Source organism: Oxyura jamaicensis, chromosome 2 (assembly GCF_011077185.1).
Source record: "Oxyura jamaicensis isolate SHBP4307 breed ruddy duck chromosome 2, BPBGC_Ojam_1.0, whole genome shotgun sequence".
Lineage (NCBI taxonomy): Eukaryota > Metazoa > Chordata > Aves > Anseriformes > Anatidae > Oxyura > Oxyura jamaicensis.
The window spans coordinates 127,528,019-127,535,067 of record NC_048894.1 but is presented as its reverse complement, the minus strand read 5'-3'; the positions used below and the strand labels follow the sequence as shown (position 1 = coordinate 127,535,067).

The 7,049-nt window shown below is 33.4% G+C and overlaps 1 long non-coding RNA gene across 1 annotated transcript; it reads left to right on the top strand.

Annotated features, from left to right (window-relative positions):
- The first annotated feature begins 6,082 nt into the window (after positions 1-6,082).
- On the top strand, positions 6,083-6,841 carry LOC118162326. Its single transcript, XR_004748395.1, has 3 exons — positions 6,083-6,280; positions 6,363-6,520; positions 6,715-6,841. It is a non-coding gene; the product is annotated as an uncharacterized LOC118162326 (long non-coding RNA).
- Positions 6,842-7,049: the final 208 nt, after the last annotated feature.

Here is a 7,049-nt window from a genome sequence, read left to right as displayed (position 1 = left end):
TGAATGCTGAGAGTTCACATATGACGGAAGCCTAACAGAAGGAAGAAAGACCAAAGACAATTAGGTAGATTAGATAGACAACTGCTGCTGAAACAGTGATGTAAGAGGTCAGGAGAAGAAAAAAAAAAAAAAGTACAAGAAACTAGGGAGGAACTAAAATGAGACAGTTTTAGACACATATTTACTCATGAAGGACAATGAGCAAAGTCAGTATAGACAGTAAAGCAATGATAGCCAGAAGAAAAAAAGATGCCAGGAAAAGATGTTAAACAACCGGGACACAGACAGATGTGGTCAGCTGAGAGGAAGTAAAGGACAATTCTGTACCTACATAATGTAGGAGCAGGATGTATCCTGCTCAGAAACTTGAACGCAGTCTGAGTCTATAATTCTCAGTTTTCAGTGGTCAGCAAAGCACATGCTTTTAACAACCTGTAGAAGTCAGCGCAAATATAGATGACTGCCATTAGTACTCTCAAACTAAGTAGCAGATCACAATGAACTATGTGAAAATCAATATAACTCCACATGATGAAAACTGTTTTTTTGTTGTTTTTGTTTTAGTTGGCTTCACTTAAAAACTTAGCAATTCATATTGATAAAACTACAATTTTTATTAAAATTATTAAATCAAACTATTTGATTCCCTTACCAAATTCAAAGTCATTGAAGAAAAATATCCTTCACAGTAAGCCAATTCATAAAATCAATACAGAAAAAGCAATCTTTGTATTTACCAAGTTTTCCCTGTCTATATAATCAGACAGATAAAAGTGAGACTTGTCTTGATAAACATGCATGGCCCCATTTTTTTTTTTCATTTTTTTTTTTGCCATCTTTTTTGGCATTTCTCATTGTGAGGGTTATAAAATAGTATGCTTTCTTCATTAGCTGCATGGAATACTAAAGTAAAGCTTACAAAGAAGTTTGGATTTTAATGTTGACCTTTGTATCATCAAATATAATGTAAACACTGTAGCATACCTGCTTTCATTAAAATCTATAAAAAGTAAGAGACACCCACAGTTTGAGAATCAAGTTAGTGTACATAATTCTGCAAAGATCTAAAGGACAAAAAATGCCAAGAACCTAAAGCGTCAATCTTAAAATTAGAAAGATACTCCAAAAAGAAGGTGCTTCCCCAAAAGAAAATGAGACACATACCTACAAATGAGACAAAGCATACCTTTCTTATCTCTAGCCACTGTTCTGAAGAAGAATCTTCAGCCTCATATCAGAGCAGTGTTGACTGCAAAGCACAGAAAGCAAATTTGTTGCATTAATAGGTACCATTTCAAACAGTAACTTTTCAGATTAAAACTGCATTTCACAGATATTCAAAGAACTACAAAGCTGAAAAGAAGGATTATAAGACAGAAAGGGTGCTCTTCATTTTAAGAAATATTTCTATTGCTCTCCAAGGAGATTTATTTCATCCACCATATAGCATGTGTCAAGAGTTATGCTGATCCTTCACTGGGAGCTAAGTACCCAATAGTTTTTACATTACCATGCACCACAATAGCAATCCTTGACATTGGTTGTAAGTGTCAGACAGAACCTTCATTAATTGTCATCATCTCTAAGACATAAAAGAAACCCTCTCTTCTTGAATGTTATTACACAAAAAGTGTATGTTATCTATATAGAGCAAGTGCAAAAATGTTTTGTATTGTAATAATAATCATTTAGAATATATGGGATAGAAAGTGTACTATTGTTAAACTGTCAGTCAAAACTCTTGTTATACAAGGATAGAACATCACATCCATCTATAACAGCCTTTTCTGCCAGTCAAATGTGTTGTTCTATACAAATCTAACATCCATTTGATTTTTAAATTGGCAGAGGCTGTAAAACATTATTCTGATGTGATACTAACGTGATCTAAGTTGCTGTTGATATCAGAACACAACAGAGGTTTCCTCTAAAATCCAGTTCTCCTCCTCCTTTTAGGTATCTGCATAACTTAGTTGATTTGGCATGTATAATTACATGAATATTCATATAATCTTTTTCTTCCATTACATTGCAAAGAACATGCTTGTTGATAATCTCCTCTAACTTGAAATAATCCATAACGTGAAAATTCTATCAGTTTGATGAAAACATTATTACCATAGTACTCTAGGTTTTTTTTTTTTTTTTACTAACACCCTAGAAAAAACAGCAAATACTCCTGTTTATCCATTACATATGTTCATTCAGAATCACACTAGCCCATTTAAGGCAGTTATGAGCAACAGTGGCTTATGAAAATTGAGTTAAACAGCACTGAATTCCTATAGGATTTTTCTGTAACATTAGTTGCACAATGAACTGAACGGAACAAAGTATTCACTTACAAAAGAATACAAAGTTGGAATCTGTCATCCCACTGAAAAGCCAAATAAAAATAAAAGGGACAGAAATAATTCAAATTTGATTATAAAAGAAGAATAGAAAAAAAATAAATCAAGAAAGGTTCTTGCCTTTTTTAGCCTATTCCCATGCATAATGTCTGCAATTTTTGTACTAATATACTAGATTTTGTATCTGGGATCAACACAGGTAGAGAAAGCACATCAAATCAATCTCTCCAACAACTACTAACAAATGAAACCATACGTTTTGTTCCACCTCTGAAGTGTGCAAGTAGATGTAATAAATGTACAGGTTACCAAAAGCATTATTAGGCTTTCATGTCTTTTTTTTATTTATTTTAATTATTATTATTTATTAAGTTCACATAGGAATCATTAGTCTAGAGTAATTTATTATTACCCTCACAATTATTTGGGTACATGCAGCACAGCACACCTTTTTCCTTTGGTGCCTTTTAATGCAGTTGGCATACACAACAACTTTATGGAATACTTCCTAATGATTGACAGGATTCTAAAATCCTCGAGCTGTTGGGGCAAGTTCAAATGAATTGTTACTGAAATGGTATCATAGATCCGTTTTCCAGTTGCATTGTTTTAGTAGCACCTACAGTCAAAAGTCAAGAGTACCTATGCCAGTTTTTAGACCCCTAAAGCTTGAAACTGTTAACAAAGGCATAGGACTATGAAACAGAAGGGCTAAAATGAATGCTCAGACTTCAGTTTACCAGCTCAGCTAGCTTTCTACAGAACTGGGGTGACTGGATACAGTAACATCATAACCTTAGTGAACCAGAATTAGAAGTTATATACACAACTATAGTCAATTCAAAATCAGACTATAACTCAAATGAATCCCAGTATCCTGCTTTTGTTCTCAACTTCAACACATTAACTTCCCAATAAACCACCTCATATTTCTGACTTAGTTAAAATTTAACTATTATATCTCAAAAAAAAAAAGTCTACCTCATTCCTTCTTGTTAAAACCTTAATATAAAATCATTATACTTAATATAAAATAATTTTAAGGCAATTGGGAGTTCATGCATGAAAATTAAACATAATTAATGCAAATAGTATTTATTGCAATATTTAGTAGTACGTCTACTGAGGCTAAAATATAAAGCAGCTTGCATATCAATTCCTTGTATAGTCTTCCCATCCAGAGAAAACTAATTTATTCAGTACAGTGCATTGTATATATTCTGTTATTTAGCCTTATGACATTCCACAGGGCCAATCATCTTATGCTAACTACTTCTGCTTACATGCTTATAAGTTAAAGATAGGGATAAAATAGGGCTACTCAGCCTCAGTTACTATTTTAAATATTTGAATTGATATATACAATGAAAAAGTCTTCACAAAATACACAAATTACAGAATCACAGAATGACTGAGGTTGGAAGGGACCTCTTGTCCAAGCCTGCTCAAAGCAGGGTGATCTAGAGAAGGTTGCTCACGTATATGTCCAAGTCAAGACACCCTAAAACCTGCCTGGGCAACCTGCTCCAGTGTTCAATCACACTTAAATTACAGGGAATATAATAAAACACTCACTTCATAACAACCATTATACTGGCAAAAATAATATAAGCATTATTATCCTAGAAAAAAAGAAAAAATAGATAAATCATTTTTGAAGATGTTGATTATTCTCTTTAGAAAACTGGTCTATAAATAGTATCCAAAATAGATATATATATATTTTCCCCAAGAGAAGCTTCCTTCATGAGAGGTCTGGTGCTTAACAATGAAAATACATGGGACACAATCCCTATCTCAGTATGCCATCAAAGAAAAAGTTAGGAGAAAGAACCTCAAGTATGCAGAAGCACACTTAAAATCTTGGGGGGCGGGAGCATAGGTATGCAGTTTGCAAGGGTTATAAAACAGACCTGTTCCTTCTCTTTTTCTGGATAAGCATATGTACTAAAAATGAAGTGAGCTAGATTCAACTTTCATTTTCTACTTAAACAACATTATATCATTCTATGTATACTTAATATAACCCTGAGAGGAATAATTATTTCTTCATTAAAATAAGAGTAATGGAGAAATAAACTCAGGTTACTTGATATATATATATATATATATGTATGTATGTATATATATATACATTGAAATTAATCTTTGAAATTCACATGCTGAAGAGAACTGATAAAATTGTATCACACATTTTATACATTGGAGTCAAAATCTGAAAGTATACTTACAAAACCATTCACAAGATTTTTCCATGTATTTCAAGATATTGAGACAAAGACAACGCCAACAATACCAGTGTAAATCTGTTGCTTTCTAATAAAGACTATGAGCCACGTAAAGGCAAAATAAAATTAATCAATCAGAACAGATGCAAGATATTTATGTTACTTCATAAACAGCAGAACTGAATCACAAAATTGAGCTTATATAAAGTACCTTCACCTGACACAAGAAAAAAAAAAAAAAAAAAAAACACAACTATGGAAGTTACCACACAATCTTTTCCTCCAGAAAGTAAATATTAAGATTCATTCTTTCTCCAGATTTATACCTTCAAAGACAACTACATTATGGTTAATTTTCAAACTTATGTAAATAGTGACAGAAGACAGCACACAAACTTTAATAGTAACAGTCAAATTCTAATAAATGATTTTGATCAAGAAAAACATCTAATGTGTATAAATATATAAAATGATTTGCCCACGATACAACCTCTTCCACAATAAAAAAAAAAAAAATCAGTATAATTCCCCTGCCTTATGCATCATAAATTCCCCTAAATAATTCCCCTGCTTATGCATCATCTGGAACAGAATTAGTTCTGTCAGCAGATCTACATCTCCACCAGGGCTTTTGCTGTCTGAATTGGTTAGACTTTTTTTTTTTTTTTTTCCCCACCTCCTGAGCTGTCATTATTATGCCAGTAGAACACAGTTGGATGGACTAGTCTTATGTTTTCAAAGCACAGAACAGACATTAATTTATGTCTACATCACTATGAAGCAAGCAGGTATTTTACATATGGGGAAATCAAAGAAAGGTGAAGTGCTTTGTCTAAAGGCACTTAGAAGAAATGAGTAACAGAGCTATAATTAAAATTCAACATCAAGATTCATATTAATCCTCTAGACCTAACTGCCTTTTTCAAAGTGCATGATTTGGAACATCAAAAATAAGAATCAATTCACTTCCTCTCAGTGTACATGTTAATGATAAAATAAAACATTGCATTCATCTTCTTCCTCTACATTAGCATAAACAGTCATCCTTAGAAATCAAATTCACAAAGCCATTTAGATTTTTAAAAGATATTTAAAAAACAAAGTCAGGTCACAGTTAAAATTTAAATTCCATGCTTGATTTGGCCTCCACAACTACATACTGAAAGACTCCAAGGAAAAAAAACACATACATACCAGCTATGTTATACCAACTTATACTAGACTGATTTAATTAGTTTGCTTTCAATGCAAAGGTGCAGCACCTCAGCAATTATGAGATCGTTAATACAACAGAGCATAACAGCACCTTCAGAGGTCTTGTCTAACCTCTAGGCACACATATAACTCCCATTAAGGCTAATGGGAGTCACATGTGTGCATCCAAGGGAGAAGAGGCCCATTAAAACTGATACAACATATCCATTAATCTTCAGGTCACTCTTAAGGTCAAACATTATAAAAATGTTTATGAACAGTACTTACTAGGTATGCACAGTGGCTAGTTTGGTTTTAGGACAGACCTGTGAGCAGTTAAGGCCATGGAAAATGTCTGCTTTAAAAGCATTACTACATTTCAAGCAGTAGCATGGAAATTTGAGAGTGCTTTTCTATAGTGAGAGAGGATGTTTTTCTATCTCCTGAAAGAATTAGAAGGATAGAAATGACAGAAAAGGTTAGATAAAATGAAAACCTTGGACAAAGGTATGCTGTAGCTTTTCATTTCTCTTCCATCCCCCATGCTTTCCTTGTGTTTCAGTCCCTTAGTTGTGGTTTTCTGCTTCAGGAAGAACATTTAACTGCAGTGACTAAATTCCTAATCTGTGAACTCTGCTATAAAGACACTACAAATAAGATTTTGATTACTGAATCAGCCGCAAACCACTACAATTCAAACATCACTTGCAGGGTAGAAGGAGCATTGAAAGTTTTTCAGAGAGAAAGGTAATCTTAATTTGCTACCCCTTTCATTCTGCATATCTGAAAATTCTTTTTTTTTTTTTTTTTTACCACTATAATATAGTTTAAGTAATCACATTCTTTTCCAGCTTAGAAAAAGCTAATGGTACCTGTTTTCAGCTATTCAGTCAATAAGACTGATTTAATTGGAAATGAATTTGCTTTCTTCATCCACATAGAGTCATAGAGGAGAGAGATTTCTCAACAGCATGCGGGCCAGATGATCTCCATATGAACAGAGCAGAAGGAACAGCACGAGGAAATGCGATTGTCAGATGAGTATAGAAACAAGGATAAAATTCAGACACGAACTATCCATTTGTTTAGTGTTTCTTTCAAGTATTTGAGGGGGCAGAGGTGGCTTCATTACAGGTTCTGTACTCACAAACTATTCTGAAACTCTTCTTCCAGAATGAGTGACAAAGCTTTTATTCTTCATGCAAGACTCACTCAGTATCTCGTGTGACAAGCAAAGATGATCAGCTGTATCTGCAGTGGTGGGTCAAAACACAGG